General features: G+C 46.7%; 1 non-coding gene across 1 annotated transcript; it reads right to left on the reverse strand.

Annotated features, from left to right (window-relative positions):
• Positions 1-744: 744 nt before the first annotated feature.
• LOC145688759 (small subunit ribosomal RNA) lies at positions 745-2,577 on the reverse strand. The gene has a single exon (XR_014131988.1). It is a non-coding gene; the product is annotated as a small subunit ribosomal RNA (ribosomal RNA).
• Between the last annotated feature and the right edge of the window lie 7,423 nt (positions 2,578-10,000).

Raw genomic sequence — 10,000 nt, forward strand, 5'->3', positions numbered from 1 at the left:
TTTCCCTGCATCACAAGGAATAATCTTAGGCTGCCCATGAGTTTGTAGCCAAAAATCATGGCTACCAGTTTTTCATTGAAGGCCATCTTGAACAGAAAAGGATACTGGCCTACAAAGCAGCGAATTCTAGCTCTAGTCGCCCGACCCGAGCGTATTAAAGGCTTCTTGTGCTACTAACGTGTAAGCCTTGCTCCTCGGAGCCTTTTCAAGACTTCTCCCACAAAGCAGTCACAGCCTACTCGAGTCCTTGGAGGACAAGCTTCCGTTCTACCCCAGCACTCGACATCCGACACAAGCATTTTAAACGCTCCTGCTCCGATGGAATAAGTCTTACTCTCTTGGAGTCTTTTCAAGACTTCTTTTCAAACGGAATAAGCTTACTTGAGCCCTTGGACGTCGGAACTGGTTTATCATGTCATCTGACTGAGCATTTAAGACTCCTGCTCCGATGGAATAAGTCTTACTCTCTTGGAGTCTTTTCAAGACTTCTTTTCCACCGAAATAAGTCTACTCCAATCCTTTGATGACACACGGCCTGTGTCAACAGGTAGCCTACGCTACCCTCGCCGATGACAGTGGCTCCCGTTCTTGCTGCTCGCTTCCCAACTAAAGGGAAGACACGGCTCACCTTTCTCTCCCTCGCCTGTCAAGATCAGTGGCTCCCGTTCAACGGTGTCAATCTAACTGATACGACACACTAATAAGAAACTTTTGACATCAACCACCGCAGTGGTGATGAATTGATAATGATCCTTCCGCAGGTTCACATACGGAAACCTTGTTACGACTTTTACTTCCTCTAAATGATCAAGTTTGGCCATCTTTCCGACACGTCGGTACCACCGCAAGACGGAGGTGCCGGGTATCAGTCCGAAGGCCTCACTAAATCATTCAATCGGTAGTAGCGACGGGCGGTGTGTACAAAGGGCAGGGACGTAATCAACGCAAGCTTATGACTTGCGCTTACTGGGAATTCCTCGTTTATGGGACATAATTGCAAGCCCCAATCCCTAGCACGAAGGAGGTTCAGCGGGTTACCCGGACCTTTCGGTCAGGGAAGACACGTTGATTCCTTCAGTGTGGCGCGCGTGCGGCCCAGAACATCTAAGGGCATCACAGACCTGTTATTGCTCAATCTCGTGCTGCTAGAGGCAGCCTGTCCCTCTAAGAAGACATGAACGTTGGAAGGAAAGATTCCAACGCCTAGTTAGCAGGCTAGAGTCTCGTTCGTTATCGGAATTAACCAGACAAATCGCTCCACCAACTAAGAACGGCCATGCACCACCACCCACTGAATCAAGAAAGAGCTCTCAATCTGTCAATCCTTCCAGTGTCCGGGCCTGGTGAGGTTTCCCGTGTTGAGTCAAATTAAGCCGCAGGCCCCACTCCTGGTGGTGCCCTTCCGTCAATTCCTTTAAGTTTCAGCTTTGCAACCATACTTCCCCCGGAACCCAAAAGCTTTGGTTTCCCGGAAGCCGCCCGCCGAGTCATTGGAGGAACTTCGGCGGATTGCTGGCTGGCATCGTTTATGGTTAGAACTAGGGCGGTATCTGATCGCCTTCGAACCTCTAACTTTCGTTCTTGATTAATGAAAACATTCTTGGCAAATGCTTTCGCATCGGTTAGTCTTGCGACGATCCAAGAATTTCACCTCTAACGTCGCAATACTAATGCCCCCGTCTGTCCCTATTAATCATTACCTCGAGTTCCGAAAACCAACAAAATAGAACCGAGGTCCTATTCCATTATTCCATGCACCGAACATTCAGGCGACACGGCCTGCTTTGAGCACTCTAATTTGTTCAAAGTAAACGTGCCGGCCAATCAAGACACTCAATGAAGAGCACCGAGAAAGGAAAAACCGGCAGGACGTCCGGAACGATCAGTTAAACGCCGGGCGGCGAACCGATCGTCCGAGACCCAGATCCAACTACGAGCTTTTTAACCGCAACAACTTTAATATACGCTATCGGAGCTGGAATTACCGCGGCGGCTGGCACCAGACTTGCCCTCCGATAGATTCTCATTAAAGGATTTAAAGTGTATTCATTCCGATTACGGGGCCTCGGATGAGTCCCGTATCGTTATTTTTCGTCACTACCTCCCCGTGCCGGGAGTGGGTAATTTGCGCGCCTGCTGCCTTCCTTGGATGTGGTAGCCGTTTCTCAGGCTCCCTCTCCGGAATCGAACCCTGATTCCCCGTTACCCGTAACAACCATGGTAGGCGCAGAACCTACCATCGACAGTTGATAAGGCAGACATTTGAAAGATGCGTCGCCGGTACAGAGACCGTGCGATCAGCCCAAAGTTATTCAGAGTCACCAAGGTTTCGGACGGACGAACCGACCGATTGGTTTTAATCTAATAAAAGCATCCCTTCCATTGCTGGGCGGGATTCTAGTTGCATGTATTAGCTCTAGAATTACCACAGTTATCCAAGTAGGATAGGTACGATCTAAGGAACCATAACTGATTTAATGAGCCATTCGCGGTTTCACCTTGTTTTGGCTTGCACTGAGACATGCATGGCTTAATCTTTGAGACAAGCATATGACTACTGGCAGGATCAACCAGGGAATTGACCGACTAAAAAGCCGGAAAGTGTTGGACACAACCAACACAGCGTTCTAACAAAGGATAGGAAAGCTACACCCGACCAAGCATTTTAGACTTCTGTTCCGCTGGAATAAGCCTACTCTTGCGGTGACTAGCTCCCGTTAATACTGGCCGTGTGACAGCCGCCAAGAGCATATTAGACTCCCAATCCAATGGAACAAGCCTACTTGTATCCTTGGGTTACAACAGCTTCCTTCCACACTTTGCCGGTACATCCGACAGAGCAATTTTAAAGACTCCTCTTCCGCCAGAATAAGCCTACCTTTGTGGGGCCTGGCTCCCGTTAGAACTGGCCGTAAGGGTACCCACAAAAGCACATTTAGACTCCTCCTCCAGCGAAATAAGTCTACTCATGTCCTACGGATGACTGTGGCTTCCGTTTACATATAGCCGTTCACCCGACACAGCAAATTTTAAAGACTCCTTTTTCCACCGGAATAAGCCTACTTTTGTGGGGCCTGGCTCCCGTTAGAACTGGCCGTAAGGGTACCCACAAAAGCACATTTAGACTCCTGCTCCAGTGAAATATAAGTCTACTAGTGTCCTTGGATGACAGTGGCTTCCGTTCGACAAGTGATACACGCTCAAACTGGCGATGAGTCTATACCGTCCTTAACTTAAGGAAAATCGGTACTTAAATGCCACATGGAGAATAAAAAGTCACTTACAAAAAACAATGCTCCGCATAAGCCTTTGTAAGCTAGAAAGGACATGCTATCTGGCCTCATTCTCAAGAAGGACAAGTAAGCTCCCGTCAACTGGCCCAAACTCTAAAGCGAGGACAGCCCGTTCAAAGTCAATCGGCATCCCTCCTTAAGAGTACAAAACGGCTCACTTCTTAACCACACTGGCTCTTGCTCCTTCAAGTGAACTCTGGCTCCCTTCACTCTGGCATTATCTTTACACATAAATCGGACTCCTCCGATTTAACCGGTGAACCTAACCCGGGAACTAAGGAAACTGGGAATAAAGACTCAGAGGCCCAATTACCTTGTTCGCCAGCCAGCCTTGCGCCGGCTCAGGCTAGAGACTTTCTCCAACAATCCCTGTTGAGCCCGAAGGATCCTAAGACCACTCGTGTGTACAAAACTCAGAGGCCCAATTACCTTGTTCGCCAGCCAGCCTTGCGCCGGCCCAGGCTAGAGAATTGCATGGACACGAGAAACTCTCAGGACTCTTCTTTGTGGCTCCTCCCGGAATTAAGGAAACTCCGAAATGCAAAACTCAGAGGCCCAATTACCTTGTTCGCCAGCCAGCCTTGCGCCGGCCCAGGCTAGAGAATTGCACGGATTATTCCTGTTCACCCTAAACGCATCTGAGACACCTCGTGTGTATGAAACCCAGAGGCCCAATTACCTTGTTCGCCAGCCAGCCTTGCGCCGGCCCAGGCTAGGGAATCACATTGACACGAGAAAGATCTCGTCAGCGGTTTGTAGCGTGCAGAAACTGCTCCCGTTTGAACTGACAATCCCGACAGAGCAATATTAAAGACTTCTGGTCCATTGAAATAAAGCCTACTTTTGCGAGCCTTGCTCCCGTTAGGACTGGCCGTATGGCTGTGCACAAAAGCATATTAGACTCCTGCCTCAATGGAATTAGTCTACTCCTGTCCTTAAACGGATGACAGTTCTTCAAGCATAGCATGCTACCTTCCGCAACTTACAGGCGCGGAAATGCTGTGGAAACGAGGAGACAAGTCCTCACAAAGGTTTCATGGCCGGTCACCCGACACAGCAAATTTTAAAGACTCCTTCTCATCCGGAGTAAGCCTACTCTCGTGGGGCCTGGCTCCCGTTAGAACTGGCCGTAAGGTTGCCCACAAAAGCACGTTTAGACTTCTGCTCCAGTGAAATAAGTCTACTTGTGTCCTACGGATGACTGTGGCTTCCGTTCAAATATAGCCGTTCACCCGACACAGCAAATTTTAAAGACTTCTTCTCCACCGGAATAAGCCTACTCTTGTGGGGCCTGGCTCCCGTTAGAACTGGCCGTAAGGTTGCCCACAAAAGCACATTTAGACTCCTGCTCCAGTGAAATAAGTCTACTCGTGTCCTACGGATGACTGTGGCTTCCGTTCAAATATAGCCGTTCACCCGACACAGCAAATTTTAAAGACTCCTTCTCCACCGGAATAAGCCTACTCTTGTGGGGCCTGGCTCCCGTTAGAACTGGCCGTAAGGTTGCCCACAAAAGCACATTTAGACTCCTGCTCCAGTGAAATAAGTCTACTCGTGTCCTACGGATGACTGTGGCTTCCGTTCAAATATAGCCGTTCACCCGACACAGCAAATTTTAAAGACTCCTTCTCCACCGGAATAAGCCTACTCTTGTGGGGCCTGGCTCCCGTTAGAACTGGCCGTAAGGTTGCCCACAAAAGCACATTTAGACTCCTGCTCCAGTGAAATAAGTCTACTCGTGTCCTACGGATGACTGTGGCTTCCGTTCAAATATAGCCGTTCACCCGACACAGCAAATTTTAAAGACTCCTTCTCCACCGGAATAAGCCTACTCTTGTGGGGCCTGGCTCCCGTTAGAACTGGCCGTAAGGTTGCCCACAAAAGCACATTTAGACTCCTGCTCCAGTGAAATAAGTCTACTCGTGTCCTACGGATGACTGTGGCTTCCGTTCAAATATAGCCGTTCACCCGACACAGCAAATTTTAAAGACTCTTTCTCCACCGGAATAAGCCTACTCTTGTGGGGCCTGGCTCCCGTTAGAACTGGCCATAAGGTTGCCCACAAAAGCACATTTAGACTCCTGCTCCAGTGAAATAAGTCTACTCGTGTCCTACGGATGACTGTGGCTTCCGTTCACCCGACAGAGCAAATATTAAAAGACTTCTCATCCACCAGAATAAGCCTACTCTCGTGGGGCCTCGCACACGTTAGAACTGGCCGTATGGCTACCCACAAAAGCACATTTAGGCTCCTGCTCCAGTGATATAAGTCTTACTCGTGTCCTCTGGGTGTGACAGTAGCTTCCGTTCAAGTATTCTTCGCATTCAGCAACCGCACAAAGCGGCATCGGCCAGAAGTCAATTGCCCGAAGGCGTGATCGACAGGCTAGGCCTCGGGTTAAGAAGGATTGTCTCCTTCCCGTAAACGACAGGTACTTCCGTATGAGAGCCTACCTCACACATTCCCCATCGCCACGTGCCCTCTTAGAAACAGCCGTCCGACCAAGGTTTCTGACATTCTTTGTCAAAATACGAGGAAGTCTTTGGACAACATTAGGCGTGCTGGCAAACCCGCACTGCATGCCCTTTCATAGGTCCGCCCATGGACGCACATTTCTATGAAGCATTCCTCCCAGGCAGCAACAGGGTTTGCAACCTCCTCTACACCTTGACCGGCTAGGACGCCCGTGAATAGCATCCCAGGGTTCTTGCCTGCGGCTGATAAAATTCCTTTTGAGCCTACACTACCATCCGCCGATATTAGTCCGCCTTCAAAATTAACCAACATCAACAGCGATAGTGCGTTTAGACTCCCATAAAGAAACCAACCAGCCTGTGGCTTCCCTTCCCAATTTAGCCATTTCCGCCTCCTGCGAAGACTAGCTTTCTGTCTGTGGCCAGAAGTCAAGATTTCTCGACAGACTAGGCCGCGGAGAGAAAAAAGTAAGCCTCATTTAGAAAGCAATACCATTAGCGGTCTCTCCAACCTCCGTGAACAATTTAAAGGGAATGTTTATATAGGAGGCTTGTTCACTACCCTACCTCCTATAGTGTAGAGATTCCTCTCGATACTACACCTGTCTTGAAATTGCCGGCGTTGCGCAGCCTCGTTTTGACCATGACGGCGAATGCAGCCACGGTTGCCGTATACATCCCACGCAAGGGTGGGAAAACGTGATTTGACATCCAGTATATATATAAACCGTTACAGAATACGACACTCAAAACTTAACAACTTTTACACTCTCCTAACTTCTGGGAACAAATTGAAAGTATAAGCCAGCCTAACCTAACCTAAGTATATAGCAGGATTGCCCACTACCATACCTCCTATAGTGATGAGATTCCTCTCGATCGGACACCAGTCACGAAAATCACGGAATCTCAAAAATGACGGCAAACGAAGCCACAGTTGCCGCCATACTCAAAGGTTATGCTGGGTAAAAAGTTCTCTACGAAAAGGGCTGCTTTTCGCGCTCGGGTTACAAAATTAATGTAAAGAACAATCCAAAAACATGAATTAGGTCAAACTCATGTTAATTACAACCTCATAGAACAATTTCAAGCCAGGACTTAACAAAGTGTAAACGGGGCTGCTTCTGTACCCTAATCCCTATAATGTAGCGATTCCTCTCGATTGCACACCAGTCACGAAAAATCACAGAATGTCAAAAATGACGGCAAACGAAGCCACGGTTGCCGTCATATTCTAACGTTATGCTGGGTGAAAAGTCGCCAACAACAATGTTCACAGTTCCCGTCAGATTGCCCACTGTTCCCGAAATGTGGTTCATACATGCTGTCAACATGTTCAGGAAACCCCTCAGAGCGTTCAAAGTTGCACACACAATGCTTAATAGTTCCACTCAAATAGCTCACAGTTGCCGTCAGAATCCTCACAGTAGACGTCAAATTGCTCACACTTGCCGTCAGAGTGCTCATAGTTGCCGACTTTTCATTCATAGTCCCCGACATAAAAGTTTATAGTTCCCGACTAATGGCTCACAGTTGCCGTCAGAATCGTCACAAAAGGCGTCACAATGCTCACACTTGCCGTCAAAGCGCTCATAGTTGCCGACTATGTGTTCATAATTGCGGACATAGGCCTCACAGTTGCCGTCAAAACGCTCATAGTTGCCGAATTTTCGTTGATAATTCCGGACAATGGGCTCATAGTTAATCACATACTGGTTGGTGCTCATCTTCAAAATAAACACAGTTGCCTTCAGACTGTTCACACGTAATTTCAAAATGCTCACACTCGCTTACACGATGCTCATAGTTGCCGACTTTTAATTCATAATGCTGATAATGTAAGTTAAAGGGTTCATGGTTGCTCAAATTTTAAAAAAAGAGTGCTCATAGTTGCCGACCAAGGCCTCACAGTTGCCGTCAAAACGCTCATAGTTGCCGATTTTTCGTTCATAATTGCCGACGAAGGCCTCACAGTTGCCGTCAAAACGTTCATAGTTGCCGACTTTTCCTTCATAATTTCGTACAAAGGGCTCATAGTTGCCTACTTAATGGTTCCAGCTCATCTTCAAAATACTCATAGTTGCCTTCAGAATGTTCACACGTAGTTTCAAAATGCTCACATTCGCTTCCACGATGCTCATAGTTGCCGACTTTTCATTCATAATATCTAACATACTGCTGATAGTGTAAGTTAAATGGATCATGGTTGCTATCAAAAGGCTCACAGTTCCCGTCACATTATTTGCACAAGCCGTCAGAATGCTCACATTAAGAAAAAAAGTGCTCATAGTTGCCGACCATTCGTTCATAATTGCCGACCAAGGCCTCACAGTTGCCATCAAAACGCTCATAGTTGGCGACTTTTCGTTCATAATTGCCGACCAAGGCCTCACAGTTGCCGTCAAAACGCTCATAGTTGCCGACCATTCGTTCATAATTGCCGACCAAGGCCTCACAGTTGCCGTCAAAACGCTCATAGTTGCCGACTACTCGTTCATAATTGCCGACGAAAGCCTCACAGTTGCCGTCAAAACGTTCATAGTTGCCGACTATTCGTTCATAATTGCCGACCAAAGCCTCACAGTTGCCGTCAAAACGCTCATAGTTGCCGACTTTTCGTTCATAATTGCCGACGAAAGCCTCACAGTTGCCGTCAAAACGTTCATAGTTGCCGACTATTCGTTCATAATTGCCGACCAAGGCCTCACAGTTGCCGTCAAAACGTTCATAGTTGCCGACTTTTCCTTCATAATTGCGTACAAAGGGCTCATAGTTGCCTACTTAATGGTTCCAGCTCATCTTCAAAATACTCATAGTTGCCTTCAGAATGTTCACACGTAGTTTCAAAATGCTCACATTCGCTTCCACGATGCTCATAGTTGCCGACTTTTCATTCATAATATCTAACATACTGCTGATAGTGTAAGTTAAATGGATCATGGTTGCTATCAAAAGGCTCACAGTTCCCGTCACATGATTTGCACAAGCCGTCAGAATGCTCACATTAAGAAAAAAAGTGCTCATAGTTGCCGACCATTCGTTCATAATTGCCGACCAAGGCCTCACAGTTGCCGTCAAAACGCTCATAGTTGCCGACTTTTCGTTCATAATTGCGTACAAAGGGCTCATAGTTGCCTACATAATGTTTCGTGCTTATCTTCAAAATACTCACAGTTGCCTTCAGAATGTTCACACGTACTTTCAAAAAGTTCACACTCGCTCCCACGATGGTCATAGTTGCCGACTTTTTATTCATAATGCTGATAGTGTAAGTTACATGGTTGATGGTTGCTGTCAAAAGTCTCATAGTTGCGGTCAGATTCTTGACACAAGCCGTCAGAATGCTCACATTCAAAAAAAAAAAAAGGGCTCATAGTTGCCGACTATTTGCTCATAATTGCCGACCAACTCCTCACTGTTGCCGTCAAAACGCTCATAGTTGCCGACTTTTCGTTCATAATTGCGTACAAAGGGCTCATAGTTGCCTACTTAATGGTCCCAGCTCATCTTCAAAATACTCATAGTTGCCTTCAGAATGTTCACACGTAGTTTCAAAATGCTCACATTCGCTTCCACGATGCTCATAGTTGCCGACTTTTCATTCATAATATCTAACATACTGCTGATAGTGTAAGTTAATGGATCATGGTTGCCATCAAAAGGCTCACAGTTCCCGTCACATTATTTGCACAAGCCGTCAGAATGCTCACATTAAGAAAAAAAGTGCTCATAGTTGCCGACCATTCGTTCATAATTGCCGACCAAGGCCTCACAGTTGCCATCAAAACGCTCATAGTTGGCGACTTTTCGTTCATAATTGCCGACCAAGGCCTCACAGTTGCCGTCAAAACGCTCATAGTTGCCGACCATTCGTTCATAATTGCCGACTTTTACTTTAATTTTTCGCACTCGCTCATAATTGCCGACTTTTACTTTAATTTTTCGCACTCGCTCATAATTGCCGACTTTTACTTTACTTTTTTCGCACTCGCTCACACTTGCCCATCTTTACTTGACTTTTTTCCCCGTATATAAAAGGGTTAGTAAGGGGGACTCTTTTTTCAAATTTAATTTTGCAGTTACCTTTTTTACCCCATAATTTCTCATAAAGCTTTTTTATATCCTCATCCTGTGGTTTTTCATTAGTCTGGCCAAATAGATCCTCAAGATTGTTATCAAAAACTTTATTCGCCAAACTTCCAGGATTAAGTTTATAAAGTTTTTGTGTAACT

Source organism: Thermobia domestica, chromosome 6 (assembly GCF_964235325.1).
Source record: "Thermobia domestica chromosome 6, izTheDome1.hap1.1, whole genome shotgun sequence".
NCBI lineage: Eukaryota > Metazoa > Arthropoda > Insecta > Zygentoma > Lepismatidae > Thermobia > Thermobia domestica.